Source organism: Colobus angolensis, unplaced genomic scaffold (genome assembly GCF_000951035.1).
Source record: "Colobus angolensis palliatus isolate OR3802 unplaced genomic scaffold, Cang.pa_1.0 Scaffold220, whole genome shotgun sequence".
Lineage (NCBI taxonomy): Eukaryota > Metazoa > Chordata > Mammalia > Primates > Cercopithecidae > Colobus > Colobus angolensis.
In genome coordinates this window covers 5,843,940-5,850,689 of record NW_012115378.1, presented here as the reverse complement: position 1 = coordinate 5,850,689, position 6,750 = coordinate 5,843,940, and the positions used below count along the sequence as shown (strand labels likewise).

The following is a 6,750-nucleotide window of genomic DNA, read 5'->3' as shown; positions in this document are numbered from 1 at the left end:
GCGGCCTGCTCGAGCGTCGCAGCCTTCCCGAGGTCCCGTTCCCTGCCCCTCAGAGCCCCGGGCCTCCCTCCTCAGCCTCGGGGCCCGCTCTCTGCGTCCTGCCCCCTCAGCCCGAGCTCCCGCTCTCCCGCTCTCCCTGGCTTTCGCGCCCCCGGGGCAGTGGCCAGGCCGTTCCCTGCGGCGTCTTCAGGCCCCGGAGGCCCCTGTAGTCCCCGCCAGGCCCGGGAGGAATTACAGGGAACTTGGAGCCTTTTTTTGTTTCTTAGCAACCCGGGTGAAGGTTGGGGTGTCGAGTGTCAGAAGCGGCCGGCGGTGCCCGCGCGGGCCCGCTCGCCCCGCGACCTGCCCAGCTTTCAAGTTTCCTCTTTCAGAACCTTGGTCCGTCCCCTCGGTCCAAGAGCTCTTCTGTAACTTCCCCTCAACCCTGCTTCACAGAACACCCTCCAGAGCGTTTTGTTTCGTTTCCAGTCCACTGTGTGTTAGAGGGATCTAGAATGAGTTTTCTTCTCTGGTCTGTTAAAACTGACAGGATTTTCGGGCATTGAAGTGAGCGTTCCCCTTTGTTTTACTTTTCTGCTTATTACTTGATTAATACAAGGGTGGAGAGGAGAAAGGAGGACTTCTGTTATGAGGAACGGGAATGAAATGCTACCCAGGGTGGGGGAGAACACAGAGGGGTTGGGTGAGATGACGCGTGCGTTTGATTGGCAGGCATATTTACAAGAACTTTGATAAGATTTTATGGACGGCTAGGGGTGTGAGTAAGGGTTGGAAAGAGCCCTTCTTGAAAAGGTGTGTAGCCCTTCTGACAGACCTGACTGATGATCAGAGTCCCCCGGGAACTTTTTAAGTAAACATACCAATTCCCAGGCTCCATTCCAAACTTACAAAAGAATTTTCGGGCAGGTGGGGCCTGAAAGTCTTTATTTTTAAAAAATACACTCAGGCTTGAAAGTTACGTTTGCTTGCAAACAACCGAAAAGAATTGACTAACCTTCTTCTAAATGTATTTCATTCTCGTTCCACTTTTTTTTTTTTTTCCCCCCCGAGGTGAGGCTCTATAATTTTGTAAAGGATGGATTGAATTTTTGGGTCTTAATTGCAAATGCCCTTACTCTGGTTGTTTTCTTGATACCAACTCTTCTCATTTTGTTCCCCAATCTTAACTGCACTGTCTACTTTATTTGTATTTTGTGCTGGTTGTGTGAGCCAAGAGTGTGTGGATTTTCATGACAGAGATTATGCCAGTTACCCTTTCGCTCTGTTTCAGGGAGATGAATGACATCTTATTATTTTGTGCAACAAATGCAGATTCTTAGAGAAATGTTTTGAGGGATCCTTTTGTAGTTCATAATGTGATGATTGAGTGTTCACAGGCATGTGTGAGATGTGCCACCCTCAAACCTTGTTACAAGGTCAGCGCATTACCCATCTGACATGGAAAAAAAAAAAGGTTTGGAGGTGTCTAGGGCACAATATAGATCTTTCACCTTTAATCTAGCATAACTTGGTCCCTTTCCAATATATAAAAAAATTTAAGTGCTGTGTTGGCAGTGGGTAGATAAAAGGGAGGGAGGAGGGCAAGGTGAGAGGAAGTTGTAATAATAGCTGCTAACTGTATATATACAAAGCAGGTATTTTTTTGGATAGAATCGTTCTAATTATCCTTTGGTTCATTGACCTCATGGGCCTCATTGTAATTTTTTAGCACTCCCCAAAATTCCGTGTAGATTGCTCCAGTCCACTTCCCTTGTGGGACATTTTAAACAAGGACTATAATTTGGTTTGACCTCAAGACTGTGGAAAATGTTGGAGATGATTGTTTTTAATTCAGGACCTTTCTCAAATCAACTCATTATGCTTAGACAGTTCTGCCTGAACAGTGAATTAAAGAATAGGCAGAGGGAGAAAAAAGTTTAATTTGGAAGAGGTGGTAATGGAGGAACAGGATCTTAATCAGTTGGAAGGAGTTTAGTGGGGGAGTTGGAGAGAATTTTTAAAAATTATTATTTTTTCGAGACATGGTCTTGCTCTGTTGTCCAGGTGGAGTGCAGTGGTGTGATCACGTTTCATTGCAGCCTTGACTTCCCCCGTACAAGCAACCGTCCCGCCTCAGCCTCTCAAGTTGCTGGGACTACAGGAGCATGCCACCATGCCTGGCTAATTTTGTTTTCTTTTTTATAGAGACAGGGCCTCACTATGTTGCCCAGTCAGGTCTTGAACTCCCAGGCTGAAATCATCCTCTGCCTTTGCCTCCTGCCTTGGCCTCCCAAAGTGCTGGGATTACAGGCATGAGACATGGCACCTGACCTATTTTTTAAGTAACATAGTTATCTATGTCATTTGCCCTGCCTTCTTCACAAAGGACAGACCTGTGCCTTTAAAGAAATTTATATTTGGCTACAAAATCAATTTTTGATTCATGAATAGAGAGTTGAAATGATAAGGGCTTTGGGTTACTGTGGATCAGTTAGAAAATGAAAAATTTTAATTGCCATTTCAATGACAGGAAAGGATTTGACTAGTTAAAGGAGCAAGTTCATTATCATTAGAATAACATTACTAAAATATAAATTCCCATTTAATCCCCATTCATTCCCTGCAGTTGTTGAATGCTTTCTATTTGTCTGGTGCAGGGACTACTAAGTACTGTTTCCCTGGAGACTGTTAATAGTCTGCTGGAGAGACCTATATATGAGTGTGGTTGATACAGAAGATATTTTATGTGAGCATCTAGAGCAGGTATCTAAATTAGCCTAAAGGATAGGGATGATTTCCTAGATGAAGTAACACCTTAGGTCAGGGTTTGTGTTCAGGGTTTGTGGGGAATGCCAGAGTCAAGGAGGGTACAAAGGATGAATGTGAGCTGGACTTTGAAATTTGGCTGGAGTCAAAGACAGCGTAGTGGAGATGGAGCTTAGAGTTATTGGCAGGAACTTACTGTGTAAGCTAATTTGAGCGTTTTCCTGAAAACCTATTAAATAATTAGATAACCTAATGAATAATACTAGACCTAGTAAATAATTTTTGGCAGAGGAGCAGCATGGCCAAATTTCATTTTTAGAAAATTTACCTTCATAGCAGGATTTTCAGCTTGATAGTGCTGAGACTAGTGAAGAGGTCATTCATTGATGTGTCAGGGAGAGAAATGATTAGAACTTGAACTAAGGAATTGACAGTAGGAATGGAGCAGAGAGACTCCTGACATTTTAAGGACAGTGTGTAAGATTTGGTGACTATGTGTTCAGTAGTTAAGTGTATATACCATATGTAGATCTGGAATACATGGAGCTAAAGCTGTGGGTGTCGACGTAGTCACCGAGTGAGGTATATAAATGGAAAGATTGAAGAGCACTTAGATAAAGCAAAGTGTTGGAGAATACGTACTTAAATACTGAGTGGAGAAAATTGCAGCCTGACAAGGAATGAACAGAAGGATAGGAAGAAAACCAGGAATAAAGTGAGAGTGGAAACTGAGGATTCAAATAATCTGCAAATGACTGTTAAGGAAGCAGTCAGCATTGTCAGATGCCTTAGAGTGGTCAGATGTAATTTTGTTTTTATTTTTTTTGAAATAGGGTCTCGCTCTGTTGTGAGGAGTGCAGTGGCATGATCATAGCTTACTGCAACCTCGACCTCCCAGGCTCAAGAAATCTTCCCACTTCAACCTCCCACGTAGCTGGGACTACAGGCACTCACCACCATACCTGGCTGTTAAGTTTTTTTTTTTTTTAAACTTGCTTTGTTGCCCAACCTAGTCTCTAACTCCTGGGCACAAGCCGCCCTCCTGCCTCAGCCTCCCAAAGTGCTGGGGTTACAGGCAAGAGCCTCCACACCTGGCAGATGTAATATTTTGAAAACATGTTAAGACAAATTAATATGAAAGTTGAGCAGGTAGTCAAAGCAAGGTTTCAGAAGAAAGTACAGACTGGCGTAGGAGTAAGGTGTTTATCTCTTTTGGTGTTTATTCTGTAATCTTCAAAGGCTCTTGGAAACCTCTGTTCTTCCTTGTTTTGAACAGTCAAGGAAATAATTCTTGTACACTGCAGAAGTAAGCTACTATTGCAATAAAAATTACATATAATAACAAGTTTGATTCTTTGCTAAACTCTTAAAAATGGAAATCTAATCCGTTTTTGCTTTTAGGCCTCTCTGTAAGTAGGCATCTTTTAAAATGAACTTCTACTTCTTGTTAAGCACGAATTTGTGTAATTTCCTATTTGACCAGCTTGAATATCCAATTCCCGAGTTTTTAGTTCATATTTACTTTTTTTAATCCTTAATTTTAAAAAAATTTTAAATTAATTATTTATTTTTGAGACAGAGTCTCTCTCTGTTGCCCAGGCTGGAGTGCAGTGTTAGGATCTTGGCTCACTGTAACCTCCACCTCCTGGATTTAAGCGATTCTCCTGCCTCATCCTCCTGAGTAGCTGGGACTACGGGCACAAGTAGCTGGACTACAGGCATGCACTACCATGCCCGGCTAATTTTTGTTTTTTTGTATTTTTACTAGAAATGAGGTTTCACTATATTGGCCAGACTGGTCTCGAACCCTTGAGCTCAAGTGATCTGCCTGCCTTGGCCTCCTAAAGTGCTGGGATTATAGGCATGAGCCACTGGCCCCGGCCTAATTAATTAATGTAAAAACAGGGTCTCACTTTGTTACTCAGGCTGTATATATATGTGTGTGTGTGTGTGTGTGTGTGTGTGTGTGTGTGTGTGTGTGTGTGTGTGTGTGTGTGTGTGTGTGTGTGTGTGTGTATATATATAATTTTTTTTTTTTGAGGCAGTCTCGCTCTGTTGCCCAGGCTGGAATGCAGTGGTGTGGTCTCGGCTCACTGCAACCTCCACCTCCCTGGTTCGAGTGATTGTCCTTCCTCAGCCTCCCAAGTAGTTGGGATTACAGGTGTGCACCACCACACTCTGCTAATTTTTTGTATTTTTAGTAGAGACGGATTTACCATGTTGGCTGGGCTGGTTTTGAACTCCTGACCTCAAGTGATCCGCTTGCCTCGGCCTCCCAAAGTGCTAGGATTACAGGTGTGATCCACTGCGCCTGGCAATATACTTCTTATAGTTTAAAATTTTTTAGAGATGGGGTCTTGCTATGTTGCTCAGGCTGATCTCAAACTCCTGGCCTCAAGCAGTCCTCCCTTCTGAGCAGCAGGGACTACAGGTAAGTGCCACAGCATCTGGCTTTTTGTAATTTTAACAGCTTTATTGGTATCTTGTTACTTGAGAAGTTATGCTCTAAGTATATACTTTAAAATAATTTTGTTTCCTAAAGTCTGTGCTATTTAATTATATAACAAAAGGTTGACTTCATTTTAAATCTTGAAGACTAGTTTAAAACCTTTGATTTTTTTTTTTTTTGAAGTTTTTTTGGGGAATGATCTCAATTATAGACTAGGAAGATAGATAGACTAAGTGCCAGATTTTAAATTATTTAATTTATACTGAAATTGGGAGCATGATGAGTGGGAATATTGTTTTTACTCTCGCAGTATTGTTGATTAGCCTTTTGTTGGGAGAATGCATAACGGAAATTCATCTAGCATCTGCTAGTTTAAAGTTGAGAGAAATGTAAAGAGAACTTTTTTGGTTATAGGGTAATGCCCTATTCTGAAGATACGGGCCTTTTCAGAAACATGAAAATTAGTTTTAGTAATTCTTGATTTGTACCATTTTCCTTCCTACTTCTGCTTTGTTTTGAAATAATTCTGTCTAGCACTTTCTGTTCCAGCCCAAAGTGAGATGAGAATAATTCGTTTTGTGTCTGAAGAAACATGCTTGGTTGTACAGAGGAAGGAATAGTAAAATTGGAGATAAAAGACCTGAATATCTCTATTTCATTTTATTTTATTTTTAGACGAAGTCTTGCTCTGTTGCCCAGGCTGGAGTGCAGTGGTGCAGTCTTGGCTCACTGCAACCTCCACCCGATGGGTTCAAGAGATTCTCCTGCCTCAGCCTCCCGAGTAGCTGGAAGTACAGGCATGCGCCACCACGCCTGGCTAATTTTTTTGTATTTTTAGTAGAGACGGTGTTTCACCATGTTGGTCAGGCTGGTCTCCAACTCCTGACCCCAAATGATCTGCCTACCTCAGCCTCCCATGTGCTGGAATTACAGGTGTGAGCCACCGCACCTAGCCATTCTTTTTACCTCTTATCACAGTTTGTAATCACAACATTTTTGGAATCAGATGATTTGACCAATGTCATTTTCACTGGTTAGACTTCAAGCTTTATAAAGGCAGCATCCAAGATCTCCTTTTACTTATTTAAGCCTACTAATATATCGTTTCACATATGAGAGATTTTCCTGCCAGCTAAATTCTGACAAATGGAATTGCTGGGTCAAAGGGTAGATACAAACAAATATTTCTGATACATCACACAAGAATGGTTGCAGCTCTAGTGAAGTGTCTTGTTCATGGAACATGCTCGTGGTTTTGATTTGAGAACTGTCAATTACATCTTTTGGTTAAGCGATTTAATAATTTTTAAATTAAGGTAAATTGGCATTCATTGCTTTAGCAAATATTAGTGACTGCCTAATAGGTGCCTGGCACTGTTAGGTGCCAGGGATATTGTAAAGAGCAAATAGATAGGATCCCTGCCCCCTTGGAGCTGGGTGTTAGTGATTGAGATATATATATATGGAAATATGCTTGCTTGTACAGAGGAAGGAATAGTAAAATTGGAGATAAAAGACCTGAATACCTCTATTTTATTTTATTTTATTATTTTATA

General features: G+C 41.7%; 1 protein-coding gene across 1 annotated transcript in view; it reads left to right on the top strand.

The window, feature by feature from the left end:
• The window catches only part of RNF138 (ring finger protein 138, E3 ubiquitin protein ligase), a 38,742-nt gene that overhangs the window by 1,071 nt on the left and 30,921 nt on the right, over positions 1-6,750 (top strand). The gene's annotated exons all lie outside the window — the stretch shown is intronic.